Here is a 9,052-nt window from a genome sequence, read left to right as displayed (position 1 = left end):
TTTGCATTTCAAAATAACCTGTCTTTTATCCAAATGAATCTCTAATGAGTGCTGGCTCCGGCATCCCATAGAAATGAAGACCTTCAGCCTTTGCGATACACAACAGTGAAGGAAACTGAAGAAAAAGACAGGAATTTCTGTCTTGAAAGAAGAATTTCTTCTTCTTGAAGAAGCTGGGCAAGAGATTACTAGAGACATAACCTGAGCTGGGCTTTGCAAGACAAATAGGATTGAAGCAGGTTGCAAAGATAGGACAGGGTATTTAGCAGAAAGACTAACTTCTGCTTTTTTTTTAATTTTGAAATAGTGTTAGATACACTTAAGAATTTCAAAGATAGGACAGAGAGCCCTGTGCATGCTTCATCCAGCTTCCTCTGGTGTTAGTATCTTCTATTTCCGCAGTACATTTATCGAAACTAAGATGTTAATACTGGTGTAATACCACGGACTAAACTATAGGCTATTCAGATTTCAACAGCTTTTCCAATCATGTCCTTTGCTTCTATTCCAGGATCCAGTCCAGGATAGCACGTTGCCTTTAATTATCGTGTCTCCTGAGTCTCCAGGCCACGGCAGTTACTCCATCTTTTAGAAAGACCCTTTAACATTCAAAATCCAAGCTGTCTCACAGGTATTTATGTACTATAGAATCCATTTTATAGATAAGAAAACGGGTTTACAAACAAGAAATAATGTTGAGAGTCACATATAATGAGAACTAGGTCTAATTCAGGTCAACCAGACGTCAGTCCAACATGACACATTTCTACCTTGTCTTCTCTTTAATTTTACTCTTTCCCAACCCCTGTCTCCTATCATTTCTCTCCTGATCTTTCCTCCTAAATGCTCACTTTCTACCCCCACCCCTACCCCCACCCCCACGGCTTTTCCTACTCTGCGTAAGATGCGAAGGCCTGGCAGAAGATGAAATAATGTCTTCTAGTTTATCCCCACTATGACCTAGCATAAGGCTACTCTCGTCGAGCACCAAACAGACTGGAATAGCAGAAACCCTGGGAAAAAGAGAATGTTGGGAGTGGGGGGAGCTTTTTGTCATTGCAGCTCAAAGCAGGACTTTTTCTCAGGCCACTGGAGGCCTCAGGCCAGATGACTTTTCATCATAAAGCATTTTCTTTCACCATTGACCACATGTCTCCTTTTCCCCTCCCGCTCCTGTTCTTTTATTAATTTTGGCCTGGAGTTTTCTTTCTCAAGGTGGGTACAAACCAAGGACTAGCTGCTTCCCACCTCGTGTGTTAGACTGCAACAACGTCCTGGAGGAGAATGGCACGTTTCCAAGATGACCATTGGCAGCCAAGGCATTAAAAGGCTTTGTATCATGGGAGGATATAAATCATGCTTCACACCTGGCCCTGTCTGTTTATTAGGCTGTATTTGCAAAGCACTCTGCTTACCCCAGCATTCTGTAGTTAATAGCACTTTCCTTCCTGGAACAAATTTCCCCTAAAGCTGAGATTGTAGAGGGTTGCCGTGAATTTTATTTCTGAATGGAGCCCAGAGACAAAGCCTGATCCAAGGAGCGAATTCTGAAAAGGTGATTAGCACAATGCTGGGTGAACTTAGACACCTCCACCCTCACCTCCACCCCAAAAGAGCACTTGTTAGAAGCTACAGGGAGTCTAGTAACTGGAAAGCAAGCAGTATCTCAGCATGGGGTACACATGACATCACTTTTGTGCCTGGGGCTTCTTCCTATTTCCCATTTTCTCCTCCCAGCCTGTGATACATGCTGACAGAACAATAGGAGAGGCGGATTCTCGAGTGGGGCGGGAGGTATGTGAAGCTGGAGAACAGTGGTGAAGAGAAGAAACAGACCTTCTATTGAGAATCAGCCCCTAGAACAAATCCAGCTAAATCCCTTCACTGAGAAAAGAGAACACTGAGGTCCTAAGGGGGCGCTGACTTGAACAAAAGCAACCACTCACCAGGAGCTGGGTCAGACCTAGGACCCGGGTTGTTCTTCTGCAGGACTGATGCTTCCTTCTTCGAGCTGTGCTAATTTGGTATTCAAGAGGTCAAGTCTACTTCAAGCTCAGTCCAGTGAGATCTAAAATTGGGGACTTACCGGAATCTAGCAGATAAGTATGGCAAGAGAGCAGGCATCTGAATAATATTGGTAACTTACGTTCTTCACAAGTTAAGGCACGCATTTGTAGCCTCACGTAGCAGAAAGGGTACGTGTTTTGCCCCTGGTTATACCCATAGTTAATATGATCAGGTCTTGTGAATCAAAGCAGAGTGCTTATGTCACTAAAATACTGTCTCACTAATGAACCACTAGTGTATTATTACCTACAAGCCCCATGAGGAAACCAGGAACGTCTCCTTGAGTCACTGCTGTGACTGTTACTGTGGCTTCCCATAGTACCGTCCTTTGCAGACAACGTCACAGTTCCACTTCTACACAGTTTGCGTGCCTATTTAATCAATGTTTAACTCCCTCCGTACACACTAAATGTCTTGAGCCCATGGGTTAATTTTTTTTTCTTCCTTGTATTTCTGGCTCAGAGCAGTATGTCTGATCCATTGTTTGTACACAGTGTGAGTTGGTGACATGAATGTGGAATACGGTATCAAAAAGAGTATTAAATTTCAAGGCAGAAGGCCTATATTTTAAATTCAGCTTTAACAATTATTATAAGCTCTTGGGGCAGAAAGCGTCTCAATGGTCAGTTTTCTCATCTGTAAAACCACAGTAACAACAGACAGTCAACAGATATTTTTCAGCACCAATTTCTGTGGGCCAGGTCCTGTGCTACAAGCTGGAGACACTGCTTCAGAAAGACAGAGCCTGGACATTTTGGCTGCTTCCATGTCTTGGCCATTGTAAATAGCGTTGCTGTGAACATTGAGGTACATGTGTCTTTTCGAATTAGAGTTTTCATCTTTTCTGAATATATGCCCAGGAACTGAGTAGCTGGAACTGGTAACATTATTTTTAGTTTTTTAGGGAAGTAAAATGTCTATCGACAGAAGAACGGCTAAAGAAGACGTAGTATATATATACATATAATGGAATAGTACTCAGACATAAATAGAATCAATGCCATTTGCAGCAACATGGACAGACCTAGAGATCATCATATTAAGTGAAGTAAGTCAGACAGAGAAAAACAAATATATGATATCACTTACGTACGGAATATAAAAAATGATACAAATGAACTTATTTACAAAACAGAAACAGGCTCACAGACATAGAAAACAAACTTATAGTTACCAGAGGGGAAAGGGTAGAGATGGATAAACTGGGATTTGGGGATTAACAGATACACACTATTATATACAAAATTTAACACGAGGACCTACCATATAACACAGGGAACTATATGTAACATCTTGTAATAACCTATAATAGAAAAGAATCTGAAATATATATATACACAACTGAATCACCTGGCTGTACACCTGAAACACTGTATTTCAACTATACTTCAATGTAAAAAAATTACATGTCCAGAACACCTTAAGTGAAAAAAAAAAAAAGACAGAGCCTATCCTTAGCCTCAAGGAATTTAGTCTTTTAAAACATTCCTTATTTTTCAGAATGGTTGTGAAGATCAAATGAGATCATCCATCCATTCATTCAGTCATTCATTCATTCAAGTATTTAATGAGTACTCACTATGTTGTAGGCACTGTTCTATGCACTGAGGATATAGTTAGGTATACAATCAAGTCCCTGCTCTCTGCGGCTTTCATTTTAATGGGGGAGGCAAGCAAGCATGCAAGTAAGGAAATAAATTAAAAAATTAATTGTAGCCGGTTAAATATGCCCACAATTCATTGCAGCACCTCCCTTCAAGAGGTGAGACCCCTCTCTCACCCCTTGTGACTTTGTTAGGATCATATCACAGGAGTGCTTTTGCAGTCTGGGGGCCTTGACCTCAAGGAGCCTTGCCACTTTCATCCCACCCTCTTGGATCGGTGCCCAGAGTCAGGCACATAGCCTCCTGGAGGAGGAGAGGCCACGTGGAGAACTAACACACCCACCTGAAAGCCAGCGTCTGGTGCCAGTGAGGCCACCTTCAGCTGACACCCCCAAATGAATGTAGCTCTTTGAATGAGTGCAGGCAAACCAACAAAATCGTGAGAAACAACAAATCTTCATTGTTGTAGGTCACTAAGCTTTGAGGTGGTTGGTTACGAAGCATCTGACTCTGAGCCGCCTCAATCAAGTTCTGTCAGTAAAAGCCATATTGTAACAGTTTAAGGCAAAGCAGTAACTGAGGGGCCGAATTGGGCTTTAGAAATTTTGTTTGTTTGCTTGGGGATTATGAGTGTGTGTGTGTGTGTGTGTGTGTGTGTCTAATTCAATCATTTGCCATCATTTTAAAATAAGAAAATTTCATACAAAATCCAGATTTTTAGGTTCTCCTATTATAGCGGATGTACCAATATTGGGCCAGCACTCTCACAAGGAAACCTCCCTACCCCTAAATATCTCTGTGACTCAGTCCAACACTATAAAGGGAGCTTCCAGGGGTGCCTGGCCAACAATTAGGGGCTGTGGATAAACTCTGTGTGAAATGTTTTCCCTTTAGCAGGAGAATATCTGATGATCTGTGCTATCTTAAGAGTCACGGATTATTTTGCTAAAATTTCTGGATCAAAAGGGCCTATTTTGTGGCTGTTGTTTTTGTTTATTTACTTATTTTTGGTTTTTATTTCTTAAATAAGAATCGCTAGGGAAATTCAGTAATCTGGACTTTTCCAAAAAAGAATAACATTTTTGTGTGAAAATAAACTTATTTTAAAAAAAAAAACTAAATTTGCTAAAATAGAAGGGAAGAATTCAAGGAGTGCAGAAATAGCATATGACATGAAAGTGTAAGATTAGTCTCACTTTATTTTATTTTTCATGTGTGCTAACATGTTATAACATACCATAGTCTTCTAAAACATGCAGTTCCAGGAACTAACTGAAAACATTTAGTTCTACGTAAATATGTAGCTCAGACCTACAGAAAAACCATGAGATAAGAAAGACCCAGAACCAGAATTACCAAGCAATTCCCTGTCTTTCACACTATTCTGAAGTGGTGTTTGTGTATATTGGCTATTCAGATTTTGTTCGAATTTTGCATCTCAAATTATCAAACACTTTTGTTTTCACCAGCCCCACAGTGTATTTGACTCAATGTTCCACCTTTGATTAAAAAAGTATATCAATAAATAAAGCCTTGTTATTGAAGGGCATTTGGCTCATGTGCATGTTTGTCCTGAGATAATTCAAGTTGGACTTCTTAATCATCAGTTACAGCCAATGGTTGCCTTCTTTTTTTTTTTTTTTTTTAGAATAAGAAGTAGTGTCTCTGAATCAAGCAAATGATCTAAAAGTTCTTTCCTTAGACTTGCGTGTGTGACTTTTGTGTGGGTTCTCCATTTGGCAAGACAAATAGTCCTGTCCGCAAAGGGCAATGTGAAAAATTAAACAAACCATCTAAATATGTGAAACACCCTTCAGGAAACCCAATAATATAATTCCATCTCTAAGGAATTGGAGGCAGACAAATTGGAATCACATAAACATCCTCAGAAGATGAGTAAAGGAAACATTTCCATGTCCACCCTCGGTGACAATGCTTAACTTAAACCAGAGTTATGTCAAAATATTCCAGAAAAGCTATGAACAAATGTCTCAAGGCCCATTTTATTCCGACTTGTATGAAGTACACTAGCTGTTTATTGCAAACATTCATTTAACCAAATTTTGATTACCAAGCCAAATGAAAGAAGACTTCAATGAATTCAGAGTGAGTGTCTCCCAATAGTAAGAAGGAAATTCACTTTCTGATTCCAGTTTAAGAGGATTGACGTTCGTCACCCAGGGCAGGGCCGAAACAAGCCCAGTGATAAAATTCGCTTGTTCAGCCTCTGCCAAGTGACCAGATAGCTTCTATGAATGAAATCACCAGACTCCCAGGTGAACCTCAAGTCCTCAAAATTGAGACACAACTATAAGATGATAAAGTCTGCTGAAGCATCTCAGCCCCGACTCTCCATCCATCATCAGGAGAGTTCTTCCTGTAGATTCCTAAGTCTGCAACTGACCTGACCGTTAAGCCCAAGGCCAACATGGTATCTTAAATAAATATATTCCCTCTCTTTTTTTTTTTTAACAGTCTAAGTTATTTCCAGAAAGATCTTTGAAATCAGTGACTTTGAGGGACTTGAACGGAATTCTATTTGACTAGTCTTGATCATTTTTCTAGACTATTTTTAGCTTGGTCATCTTTTTACATTTTTATTTATTTATTTATTTTAACTGATCACCTTTATTACACTAAGAGCTAACTGCCAACTGAGCAGAAATGGGGGAGTCAAGAATAATTTCTGCTGCTCCTTAATATATTTTTTCCCAGAAGGCATTGTGAGAAGAAGACTATAAATTCTTTAGACTCCAGTATATCAAGCATGGAGGGGACTTCTTCTCTTACTCTACAATTTCTCTGCTCTAGTCATTTATATGAACACAGTGACGGCCACATTGAAGGTGAAAACAATTTTAATGAGAACTTCTTACACTTAACAAAAGACTATCCAATGTAATGCTAAGGTTTTATTAACTGTTTATATAGATTTAACACAAGTTAACTTCAGCTAATATGTCAATTAATTAATTATATCATCAATGCAAGCCAGGTACTGACAATATATAGAGGAAAATAACCTAGTCTTCGCCCTGTGGAATTATAATGTGGCATGTTCTGACATAGGTAAAAAGACAGTGAAATTTTGGAGTAGCAAGAGAAGTGAAAAAGTAAAGGACAGAATTCCGAGGAAGCATTATTTATGAAGAAATTAATGATGGGGTCATCCTCAGTTGGAAATTTTAAGGAAATTCCTCTATGTCACACCCTCTGTGACCACTTACCACTGTACAATGGGGAAGAGTCTGGGCTAGAATTCAGAAACCCTGGGCAATGGCCTTGGCCCCCTGGGAACTGACTCTTTATCCTTGAGAAGAACTGCTTACCCTGCTTTACCACCTTTGCGAGCTGCTATGGAGGCCAAGTGAGAAGCCCAGTTGGAAGGCAAAGTTCCTTCCCCTTCTTTTCCTCATTTCAGTCTCTCACTTATTTCACCGTAGGTGTGATTTTTACTGTGGCTCCTTCACTGTGGAGCAGAGGAAGAGTAGCTGGACTAGATCCCCAGGGCCTTCCTTAGCGCCCTAGGCTCAAAGTTAGAATCTGAACATTCTCCATCACGTCTGTTGTCACACGTGCCCTCTGCTGCTTCTCTAAATGGTTGTTTTCACCGCTGGACAGTAAGTTCAGTCAGGGCATGAAACCATGTCTGTCGTTATCCTTGGTGCCTGATCTGTAGTAGATACCTCATAAGATGTGTTGGCTGCCTTGCTGAATGGATAAACGGAATGGATGACAGAAGATACTTTAGGGGCAATCACCGTTGGACGCTGACTGTTCTCTGGGGAAAACCGTCTCTGTTGCAGCAGAACAGTGCCCCTTCTTCCTATCTCAGGCATTTTAGTTTTAAAAGGCTGATTGAGGCTGCGGAAAGGGGAAAGGTCCAGGAGACAAAGAAGGAAATAACTGGTCATTTCTGTGCCAAGTGGTGCACTCAGAAGTATGTGCAATCTTTACAATAACCTGAGAGCTAGGAATTAGCTCACTTTTACGGATGAGAAAAATCCAGGCTCTGAGAAGTTAAATAATTTGGATGAACTCACATAACAATGATCTACAAGATTTGAGGCAAGGGCTGTACACTCTACCTCCATTTCCCCAACTGTGTAACTGTAAGATGCTGGTGGCCATTGTCTAAAAGATAACTGATGCTTAAGTGCAATAAAATGTATCCCTTTTCCCTGGCCATAGAGGGGCCATAATGCATGTGACGACATTGTGGCAGATGTGGGTGATTGCCTCCCTAAAGCAATTCATATGTACTTTTTCTCTCCTATCTCTTTCTCTGTCTGATAATACCGTTTAGAGCTAGAACAGCTAATATATTAAAGGCTGTGAGAATTCCTACAGAAAATGAACCTACTTAACTTGGTTTAACCATTTCACCTGTGAATTCCAAACTGATTAGACCACAGAATTTTTAAAATGATGAATATACTGATATTTCAGAAGACACTAGTCCATCCGAGAAAGTTTTCTTTAGACATTTATCAACACAATGCTTGGGGAGAGGGTATGGCTTAGTGGTAGAGCACCTGCTTAGCATGCATGGGGTCCTGGGTTCAACTGGGTTCAATCCTCAGTACCTCTACTGAAAAGAAAAAAAACCCCACAGTGCTTGATTAATGGCAATGAAATTGTCTTTTTGGTTTGAATATCAAAACCTGAGCTGTTTTTGCACAACACTGCATACAGAAAACCTTTGCTTGTAGCATGTAAGTTTGACCCTGGCCAACAAATGGAGAGCAAAGGTAGACAGGCATGACATGTGAGGTGTTCATTTTCATCCTTCTTCCTAACTCTATTTATCTATTTATGAGAACAATAGTGGAGAAACTAAGAGGTCAGAGGCAGGACCAAACCCTCTCTCAGATCCTTTGTCTTCTTACTGAACAAAGATAGAGCCACTGCCTGCCCTCAACCCCCCCCCCCCACCTGTCTTCCCTTCCATAAGGAATCCATCACATTTAATCAAATTATGGTCAGTTCCTCAACCAGATGAGTAGATGTTAGGGGAAAGCCAACAGTTGCCATGGAAATGGTCTTGAAGCTCTTCTCTGGGGTTGGCTTACTGAAGTTTTATCCACCCAGTTAGGGAAATTGTTTTATATGAATCAGCAGTCAGAAGCTTAGATTGTTGACCCCAGGGTAGAACCTCTCCCTTATCTTCTCTATATTATGGCCTTCTTACCTTGAAAGTGAGGTGACACATATGATTACAATTTGTTTTCCTCTGGGTGCTAGCTCAGTCCAATCTATGCTTAATGAGTTTAGCTAATGCACTTTTATTTATGGTCCCCAGCTAAGCAAGTAACTATCAGCATTATCATCTTCACACACACCAGTATACACTCCGAAGCAATACTTCTAGAGCATTCATT

The sequence above is a fragment of the Vicugna pacos genome, chromosome 25, assembly GCF_048564905.1.
Source record: "Vicugna pacos chromosome 25, VicPac4, whole genome shotgun sequence".
NCBI lineage: Eukaryota > Metazoa > Chordata > Mammalia > Artiodactyla > Camelidae > Vicugna > Vicugna pacos.
Note: the sequence above shows the minus strand (reverse complement) of the source record.